Source organism: Buceros rhinoceros, unplaced genomic scaffold (assembly GCF_000710305.1).
Source record: "Buceros rhinoceros silvestris isolate BGI_N320 unplaced genomic scaffold, ASM71030v1 scaffold31762, whole genome shotgun sequence".
NCBI classification, from domain to species: Eukaryota; Metazoa; Chordata; class Aves; order Bucerotiformes; family Bucerotidae; genus Buceros; species Buceros rhinoceros.
The window spans coordinates 9,752-20,600 of NW_010397678.1; the positions used below are offsets into that span (position 1 = coordinate 9,752).

Here is a 10,849-nt window from a genome sequence, read left to right on the forward strand (position 1 = left end):
AAAGATCTTCGTTAGTACTTATTGAGGAGACACAGATGCTGAATAAACACCTCATTTAGCTACAGACTTCAGCCAAACAATTACCGTATGAAAAAAATCAAAAGACTCAAAAGAAAAATAAAACTAGGTTAGTGGCAAGTATGTAAACTGTGCATAGAAATACCACAACTATGCACAAGGTATCAGGTTTTCTTCATAAAGGGCAAGAAATCGCTCTGACTCATCTCTCCATAGTTTGTACACAAATGAGACTGAATGGCAACTGGAAAGCCTCAGAGGCATTTCAGAAGTCAGTCCCTGGGAATTGTGAGAGATAGTTTCAGCATACTGGCCCTTGGCACCATGTATCTCAATCTGGGACACTCAACCAGCTCCAGTCTTCTCCAAAGGAGGCACTAACAAGCATGGGGAAATAAAGAAGAAAAGGAGTGATTTCTTTTCTCTGCTTAAGGCTTGCCAAAGCTAGGGCACTATACTTAAACACTCAGTGCATGGGTCCATGTTTGCAGAGTCCAAGTGGAAATGACTCAGCATGCAAAAAAAGAAAAAGAGCAGGCTGTCCTGTTGTAATCCACATAATTAAAATATTCTGCCTAAATGTATTACATCTCCCCCCACACATCAAAGGCGTGTGTTTCCTCAAACTCTCCATTTATATTTAGGGAAGCCAGAGCTCTTAAGCTCTTATGAGAGAGACAATATGATGTGGTCTGGGCATCTCTGCCTTGGTGTGCATAACAAATCACAACACTGTGTAAAATACCAGGTCCCAGGCAAAGATGCCTTATATTGAATACATACTGCAGCAGTGCCACAACTCAGTTACCCTTTGCTAAGGGCTGCATGTCTAACTCAGCTTGTTAGTTAGCCTGTACTGACAAGTGCCTGCATTAGGGCACCTAGGTCCTTTGCTGATCTAGACCACTGACAGCTCAGCTGTGTAGGAGAACTAGGTTGCAAGTGATAAGGGATCAGGAATTTATATCCTACCTGGAAGGTCAATGATTTTTGGTCTACTTGGCATAATGCTCTTCTGGTGAAGTTTTGGTGGCAGTTGTAATAGTTCTCCATGCCTGCCTTAGCCCTTGTGCCTTAGCCCCTCAAGTGAAAGGTGTGGAGCATAAGTGCTTGGTCACAGCAGGGTAATTCTCACAGTGTAAGGTAGGCAGTTGGGCTCTTCATAATGGACAAGACTGAGTGCTCCTACAGCAGGAGGAGTGTGTGTGCAGCTCCATGATGGTCTTCAGCTGAAGGCAGGACTGCTAGTGGTAGGGACCGTCCCACTTTCCCTGGCTGTGCCTTTTTGTCTCTTCCCTTGTACACGCATTTATAATTGGGTCTCCCTGTGGGGAGTTTGACAGGTAAAAGGTCCAGCTGATAATGAAGCACGCTTCAGATGTGTTAGCATTCAGCTGGACAACATACTGATGTAGGTGTGGTTGTGCAGTAGTGAGTAAGAGATGAGGATAATAGACAAGAGGATCAAGACCACACCTTACAGCAGTAGGGGAACCTTATGTAGGCTTAGTGACGTGGCTACCTCTCAATGGGAGCTCTGCGTGGCAATTTCTGGTTTTGTTTTTATGTGTGTGCGAGCAAAGCCATTTGGAGTCAGCTGCTAGAAAACACATGATACATTTGAAATGTGTGCTTCAAGAGGCACTTGAATCAGGGCTTCACAAGGGACTTCTACCTCCTCCTAGCAGAGTGAGCCCCAGACTGTCTTCTGAGGAAGGTAAGAAGTAGGGACTATGTTACCACAGCAACGGTTACAGCAAAATGGAGCAAAGGGGCTCTGGATCCTCCTTAGCTTAAAGGAATTTAAACCATGGTACCTCCTTTCTGAAATGGCCACTGAGCTGTGGAATGGGCTAGCATGAGGTCATTGAACTCTTTGTTGAATTTGGGCCGCTCTTCAGCACAGAGTGCAAAACTCTTGAGGACACAGATTAAGTGGAGAGGTACACAGCCTCCTCTATTTTACAGAGGAATGTGTCTGAGAATGGGAAGTCTTGGTTCTTGTCCATGTGCTGGGAACTGCTTCACAACCCTTGCCTGACAAACCATTCAATAAAATGCCTCTGCAGCACTGGAAACAAGACTCAGGACTCCTTCCCAAGGGGATATTTAAACTTTTCACTGGAAAAGATTTAAACTTTTCATTGGGTATATTTTGTCAGCAATGATTTTATTACTCAGTGGCTATTAATCATGTGCCTTACTGTGGCATTCATATTTCAAGTCATTAGCCTTTTATTTTCTGGCAAAAATGTAGTAGATCTGTAAGAGTGACTGTTCCCTGCTGTTGAGAAAGCCATGGCATCATAAAACTTGAGAAGCCTTGCACTAATGTAATCAATCTACTAAATGACATCTATATTTGAAATACTGTGTGCAGGATAATGCCTCACAACAGAAAAAAAGTACTGGTAGCACTAGCATGTTGTGGCTCTGTTCTGGAATTCGGTGAGTTTCTTTAGTGAAACACCTATGCTGCAAACCCTTCTTCTACATGAAGGTCTGTTCCCTCTGAATTAGTGGCACTTATCAAATACAAATGGTGTGTTGCTACACAGCATTTTGGTGTCAGGTTTGTATCTTAGCAAAATGACAACTACATCTTCCTTTTTTTTTTTTTTAATTATGTTATCTCTCAGATGCAAAAGATAATGTTTGCCACTGACTTTATGCCCAGTGAATGTTTCCTACAAGCTTTCTTGCTGTGTTAAGCAAAGCGCTGGGAAATGTGAACTAATTTATGTTGAAGTTCTTTAGTGTCTTACTGTCTACAAAGGCAACAGCCATCTTGGGTGAACTGCTCACTTTGATCTGTCCCCTTCTTCAAGAATGAAGAATTAACCTGTACAGGACACTGTCCTATCTAGAAGGACTGTGTGGGATTCAACTGTGAATGAATATAAATGCAGATTAAATTAGGAGCAAAATGTTGACAAGTCTGCAGCAGAACCATGGGAAGAATGAACCTTTTGCAGAGCTAGAGATGGGAGTTCCCTAATAAACTTTAAGGGTCCTTGTAAATTATTATCTAAGTACAGGTGACAATAGCAGTCTACATACTTGCTGACTTCTCCTGATTCTTAAATATCTGACTGAGCAGAGTAGCAGCTTTATGAATAACCACTCTGCAAATATTTTCCCCAAACATCGTGCTCAATGGAAAAATAAAAGCTCTTGCTCGTTGCTTGAACTTGTGCAATTATATTATGCACTTGATGTCCACTTACCAAAGATAGCATTCTCCCCAAAGTAATCACTATGCATAATAAAACTTCTTTAAAGTGGGAACGTAATGGCTTGGTCTGGTCTGCACACATACAGAGAGCTATATTCATAATGCTTACATTAATAGAGAACATCTTAGGAAGAAAGGAGCTAAAAGGCCAGGATTTTTAGTGCAGCTCGCAGGCAGGGTAATTGGGGTCCTAGGTAATCAACAAATCGCTTTATAACCCCCTGTGAATGTTTGCTGATCACAGCAAGCGACTTCTATTCTAGCAAATTAAAATAATTTTCCCTACCACGGCAAAATTCAGTAGGGTTTTTTTGAGGGTAAATAAATGATCACATCCATCTTCCAGATTAGGCCTAGAGTGATGTACTGTATAATCTTGAGTAAATCAGAAGTAGCCAGGAATAGAAAGAATGCTTCATTATTTTACAACCCAGAGAAATCAGTACATGTAAAATTAGATTCCCTTAAATGAAGAGGGAGGGCTCACGGAGCAAGATCAGTCTTCCCTTGCTACTTTCTCTGAAACTGTTTCAGTATCAGAGGCAGAGCATTAACCGTTTCAGGGAATGGAGTGGGCCTTGCACTGGATTCTCCTTCCTTCAGTCTTAGCTGTGACCACATTTTCCCTCCTTTGAATGATTGTTCAGACATAACTCATTTGCAGGATACCTGAGCAGTGACCCTTTTTACCATGATCTTCTATTTTCTGGAGAAGACAATGTCTGTGATATGAAGTTAGCTCTTTCTTGGTTAACATGAGGCTTATGAAGGCACTGGCAAGTATGTGAAAGGCAAACATCACACTCGTGGACAAAATGGTGAGTAACATCTCCACTCTGCAGTATTTCTGTAGAGTCTGAGAAATCACAGCGTTCCTTATTGCTTGTTTACCACTTAAAGATGAATGGCTCTAGTAAGTTGTCCAGCTGTACTTACTTGTTTTGGTGAACAGCCTTTCCCAATAATTAATTCATTTGATAAGCGAATTGAAAAGGTCCAGGTTTTTTTTGCAATGGCATCACTTGCACTCTCTGCAGACGTGGGTGTGGGTGTAAGGATTTCAGAGGTATCATGGAAGTTGAGGCAATATGTGAAAACATGAATAGTCCACACAGAAGCTGCTTAAATAGAATATATTCTTGTGCAGTCAAACATTCTTTTTTCCTAGCTTTCTAGCAAATACTGGAATGAAATTGCTTGCTGTCTCCTTTATGATAATAATTAATTGGTCTTTTTTGTAGTCCCATTGCAGTACTCCTGCAGAAAACTGGCTATTTTTCTTCTGGTCCTGATCTTAGGAAGCATTTTATTGAGAAAATAAATTGTCAGTAATAGTAAAATTAAACATAGCATCAGAAAACATTTTTGTGAGACCAGAATTTTATTGTTTGATTAAGAAAACAGTAAAGGTTGTTCTAACCTTGACTGTGCTTAAGCTCTCTTTATCACAAAACCTTCCACTAGGCAGAACCTAGCCAGACTTGTAAAACTACCAAAAGAAGAGCTGACACAGTTGATTATCATTTCCAAAACTTATGACTTGGCTTAAAGACTGGAAGATGGCCACAGATATGGTTTTGGTGTTTTGGTTTTTTGGCAACAAGATACAGAAGTTATCAGCAGTTCTGTTGTTGAGACCTTAAATGGCATCAGACCCAGTCAGCCAAAAAGAGTCAGAAATTCCTTGTGTTTTTGTCCTAGTTCCTAGTTTGACAGCAGATGATTGAGAATATGCAGTGGGGTAGTTTATGACAGCTTGTGCAACTGAGGGTGTAATGTGGCTACAGGATGTCCTTGACATAATTAATTAAACCTTTCTCTGCTCTACAAAGACAGAAAGATAAAGATTTGTCCCACATGTGGAAGGCTGCTTTCCAGAGACAATGCAAAGTGAATTTGGCAAAACTGTTTGCAGAACTCAACGGTTCTTCACTGTCCTGTGGTTCGAACAGCTCTTCTGATCTCCAGTCCAAAAGCTGACACTCAACATTTCCCTTTGTTTTGTAATGAGGCCTTCATACAGCTTCAGAATAACCCCAGATGTAACATTAGAAAATGGCAAAAACCAGACAGGAATTCTAGAGTTAACGTCACCTCATTCTTAAAGAATATTGTATAGAACATGCCAGCAACAAAGGCTTGGACTCAGTCTAGATGCTGAAGTTCACTCTGCTAAAACAACAAATCACTGAAAGTTCAAAGGAGGAAAGTCATCTTGACAGCAGAACACAAACAACCATAATGCGAAGGCATGGACCTGAGAGGGAGTTATGCTCACGTAGGTAAGAAGGATCACCTTTGGCTAAAGCATTTCGAGAGGACATTTGTCTGGTCTACAGCTGTTCCTTGAATATATGAAGTGTACATGTAGAAGATACTTGAGTATGAGTACATTATTTACATAATTTGCCGCTTGCATGAGAGCGCTGGGAAGCATGGTAGAGTAAATGAAGACAAATGATAACGATCCACAGCGTGTTAGAGAGTTTTGACTGAATACTGCTCACTGCTGGTAGGTTGCGTCCTTAGAAAAGGTATGAGAATTAGGAGGCCTTAATGCCATACCCAGGAGCTGCAGGAAGTCTAAAGAGGAGTGAGTAGTCCACCTGCTAGGGTGGCTTTCCTCAAGAGAAGCTGGATGCATTTTCCCTGCGCCTGGTGAGCTGCTGTAAAAATGCTCACTTTGTAGCTGGCCAGCACACCCAGCTGACCCACACCCTGTGCCACCGGAGCTTGCTTGCTGCTGTTTGCCTCAAGCAAGTCAGATGATTTCTAATAACTGCAGTCATGCATTTACAGTGTGTTGAAGAGCTACTTTCTGACCTGGCTGCTGCTCTGAAATGGGCTAGAGAGGTTAACTTCCTTCTTTTAAAACGAGTGTTCTCCATTTGTCAGGTATGGAGCCCTGTTGCCAGTGAATTCCACATCCAGCAAGAGTTCATCTCCTTCTGTGGAAAGGGACTCATGGAGAACACTGCTTTAGCAAAAGAAGACGTACCCTCTGCACTAACATGCACATGTTAAGGCTGTGTGTGTGTGTGTTTGTGTGTAGTACAAGAACCTGGCAGATAGACAACTTGCAGACTGATTCACTGTTACCTGCCGAAGTGCACTCGTACTTGGAAAACGATGCCAGAGTACGAGACTGGCAAAGTCTGTTTTTTTTCACACCAGGGAAATACCTAATTATGTAGTTAGGGCAGCTGAACAGATTGATGAACAATATAAAGAAAAATGGGTTTAAAAATATCCAGGAAAATGGAGGCTAGTTAGCTCTTCCTTTCCTGATGGATCTATTAAACAAAATCATATTCTAGCACACCCCTCTCAGCTATGATCTCACAGCTATTACTTAAGCTTGGTCATACAAAAATACCATCTCTTTTTCCAGTAAGAAACAAAGGTTTGTCTGTAGCTTCTCCCCTGGGCCGAGATGACCGCTTGGGCTAGCGTGCTCGAGACCCCCTTAGTGCTGTTGGCTAACGCAATAGGCACGACATAGCAGCATCCCATTCTTAACCTCTGGATCCCTATCCCAAAGAGGTAGATAACTTTACGGTTCAGCTGGCAGGGTGCAGACTTCAGCAGTGCTGGAACACTACTTTAATGCATGCCCCTTGAGCTATAACAGACATGCCGCTGCATCCCTAAGAAACATACACGGATCATAAATAAGGTTAGATGTTATTTTCGGTAATAAACACTGACATACAGAAACTTCATTGCAGCCTTCTGTCTTTGCCCGTCTCTTTGTTCTGACTATTTTTAGCTCGCAGTCAGCATTATGACCGAACTCAAGGAACACTTGGACAACAGGTACACAAATAACTACGGATGGGTCTCCAGAGCCTTAAACATTAGCAGAGAGAGGATTAGAGTTAAATATTGGCTGGGACTATTCAATGGCTTGGAGATGCTTATACATATTTATACGATTTCATTTCGCATGGTGAAAAACTGACCTGGACTGCTCTGCATTGGTAGTGGCGGAAGGGTCTGCAGAGCAGCTTTGACAGTTGTAAACTGATGTGTTACTGAACACAATTCCGCAGAATAACTGGAGCTATCTTCTGCGTTTGGCTGCTTATACTTCATAGTAGTGATCTCTTTGTATCAGTTAAAACTGATTAAAGCTGTGTTATTACTCATTCAAGAGTTACCCTGCATTGTGATAATGCTTAGGGGGATATTGAGTTAACTGCCAGAGTTTTCACAGAACACATAGCGAGCATCAGCAGGACATGCCTGAGAGGAAAAAGAGACAATTTTTACTGTTTTTTCCAACCCTTATTTAAAACACGAATTTAAAAAATGGCTTGTAAGGATAAAAGGTAAAAGTGTATCAGGGGCTTTTGCATTGTTACTGCTTTGGGTTGTGATAAAAAATGGTAACAGTGAAGAAAACTTCTATGAAAAACTTAACCTTTTTCAGTAACTTGCTTTTCTATGTATTTTTCAAAGAGAACTCTTTGATATTAAGTAGCCTATTGAAAAAGTCTCTTACAAAGTGGTAGTAAAATGGTGTGGAAAAGTAAGTTTTTTATGCAGAGATAGCAAAATATTTTTTTAAAATAGAAATCTGTATTTATGAAAGCATAACTATGCAGGCATTGATGTTAGCAAGAGTTTTGCAGAATTATTGTGTAGATTTTCTTTATTTCTTTTTATTTCCTTTCAAAGTCTGCAAGATTACTTTGTTTTAATGTGTCTTTGGAGGGCTGGGTCATGCCGGACAGTGAGTAATACGGAAGACTTGCATCTCCATGGGTGACCCCTGCCAATGCTAGGGTAGGAGGAAATAGTAAAGGTTAAGATTCCACTGAAATATGCAAAGACCTTTTGTATCTCTGGAAGTCTACAAAGCCAAAAGCAAGGACAAGTTTGGGAGATCACTGGTTTGGATGACAGGCTTTGTGATCATGAAAGTTGGCTACAGATGCTCAGAGGAACTTGGTTCTGTACAGAGTCTCTGCAATTAGGCACCACCCTGAAGAACTGTAGGCACCTCATGGAATGCGCTAAGGAGCTGGGGGGTCCAAATAGTTGTCGTCAAATTTCATGTTTCAGGCTCTTGCAAAGAACTGCAAACGTATATTCATGCTGTATCTGATGCTCGGTGTGTGTTTGCGTCACATGGCTGAAGAATTTGGCTTTAAGATGAACATGTTGGATAGTGGCGGGGGCTTGACAGGTTCAGAACTTCAGCTTGAAGAGGTTAATCATGCCATCAGGCCATTGCTGGATGTCTACTTTCCTAAGGAATCTGGTGTTCATGTGACGGCAGGGCTTGGATGTTACTGTGTTTCATCTGCATTTACACTAGCAGTTAACATCATTGCAAAGAAGTCTGTTGGGTATGACAAACTTCTTCCTTACGGAGTGGAGTAAACGAAGAATGATGATGAACCAGTATTTATATATTACATAAACGATGGTGTTTATGGTTCTTTTGCGAGTAAATTGTCTGAGAAACACTATCCCAGGGGTTCACAAGAAATACAAGGAAAATGAGCTTTTGTTCACAAGCAGCCTTTGGGGTCCATTCTCTGATGATCTTGATCAAATCATGGAAAACCGTCTTCTTCCTGAGTTGAGTGTTGGAGATGATTGGCTGATCTTTGATAATACGGGTTCTGGTACTAGTCTACCTTTAATGACTATCAGAGGCCACTGATTTACTACATGATGTCTTCCATTCTGTGAAATGTAAATCAACAGCCTTTCGCCTAGTAGGAACGACGGGGAAATGTTCCACCCGAGCCTCCCATTCTGTGTTATGGCATTCCATAAAATCCAGTGGGGGTTCTGGAATACATCAAAGACAGAGCCAGGACCTTCTTGTTGGAGCTTTGTAATTATAAGTCTCATTTCGAGAGGGCAACAAGACCTCAGCTCTTGTTTAGATTTAAAAAATGGAGGAATTTAAATGCACATTTCCTATCTTAGAGAATTGTCATATCCTCCAGGTGACAAGTCATTCCTTAAGCTTGTGTTGAGTTCACTGCTGTCAAAAGGCTAAGTCCTCCTTTTGTCACTGTACCCTGTGCCTGCTGGACCACTCAGTGAGTCATTTCAAATCACTGAAATGGCAGAAAACTGTCTCAGAAGAAAGGAAAAAATCCAAACAAGTGGAAGATGACATCCTGCCGTCCTAGTGAACTGGCTTGATGGGAGGCTCCAAGCATCCCCAGAACAGGTGTAGAGGGAGCAGGAACACTCCTCTCTGCAGCTTCGTGCAATTACACCTACACAGCTGCTTCTGAAATGGTATCTAGGAGACTCCTCCACTGTTTCTGGGATCACTGTGAAACAGCTGAGTTGTGCTGTGCCTGAAGGAACACACCTGTATCACCTGATATCCTAAGTAAGAATATTAAATATATAGTAAACAGGCAGTAAATATATCAAATAGAGGGGCTGGAACGCAGGTCTTCCTCATCCTCAGGTAAGCGTGGAGTTATGTTTCACTATTGAGCTTTATGCACATTAGTGCACAGTGGAACAGTTTAAATGAGAAGGCAGTTAGAGAACACTCCACGAGACATACAGGTTTGCTCTCCCTCCAGTGTGGAGGGAGTTTGTTTCCCATTTCTTAGATATGGAGTTGTATCAGTAGACAGATAAGCAGGCTCCTGCTCTGCTAAGAGAAAGCTTAGACCTGCTTCTGAAAGGTCTAAACTCCTCAAACTCCTTCCCACACAAGGAAAAGGGTTCTGGGCTGTGCAATGAGCAGAGAGAGATCTCTCCGTGTGCTGAGCAGGCTGTTGTTAAGACACCTCTGACTGAAGCCAGCAGGCTGGCCTGGGACGTGTAGTATTTCACGCTGGTGAAAGGTGCCTTGTTCAGGATTCTGGATTCCAATAACCTTAAATGTTGGCACCCAGGAACTGATGCTTATCTTCTGAAGTCATTGGCTATGGTCCAAGACCTCTGTCACCTGATGTGATCTTCACGGGAAAATGAGGATATGTGATCCTAATTCCATTGGTTCAGATAGTTACACAGAAAACCAATGGCAATAAACTAAACTGAGTTACTGTAAGTATCTATAAATTTACGGATTTAACAAGAACAGCTAACTCCTCCTCTTAAGGTAAAAGCTTGGGGAAGATCAGGATGTGAATGACTTAGGGTATATATTTCATTCAAAGACAGGGCATCTCTGATCTCTGACAGTGACAGATTTCTATTAGATCTGTTCTTAACTTTTAAAGCATCTGATTCCTGGCAAGTCTAAATGAGTTATGTTTCCCATCACTTTGCCTCTGACATTTCTGTAAACCTTAGGTTAGTGTCAAATATTTCGGTGTCGAAGACTGCTGCTTGTGTAATTAGTACCATAATTCGGGGTCTCTGCCATGCGCTCACCTCTTATGTAAATAATTCATAGCCACTGTGTATGAAAACGTTATGTAGAAAACATGCGCTCTGCTGTGCTTTGACCTGAAGACGTGAAAAGCCACTGACTTTAAAACCTTCTGAAGTTTCTCAGGTGTACTACATTTCACTAGGGACAGCCTCTCATGCACTTCAGTTTTGGAAGTGAAAAGCCACTTATTGCTAATCTTTTATTTGCTCCTTGTTGGGATCCACAAA

At 41.6% G+C, this 10,849-nt stretch overlaps 1 pseudogene; it reads left to right on the forward strand.

Annotated features, from left to right (window-relative positions):
- The first annotated feature begins 8,189 nt into the window (after positions 1-8,189).
- LOC104502387 lies at positions 8,190-8,956 on the forward strand (annotated as a pseudogene).
- Positions 8,957-10,849: the final 1,893 nt, after the last annotated feature.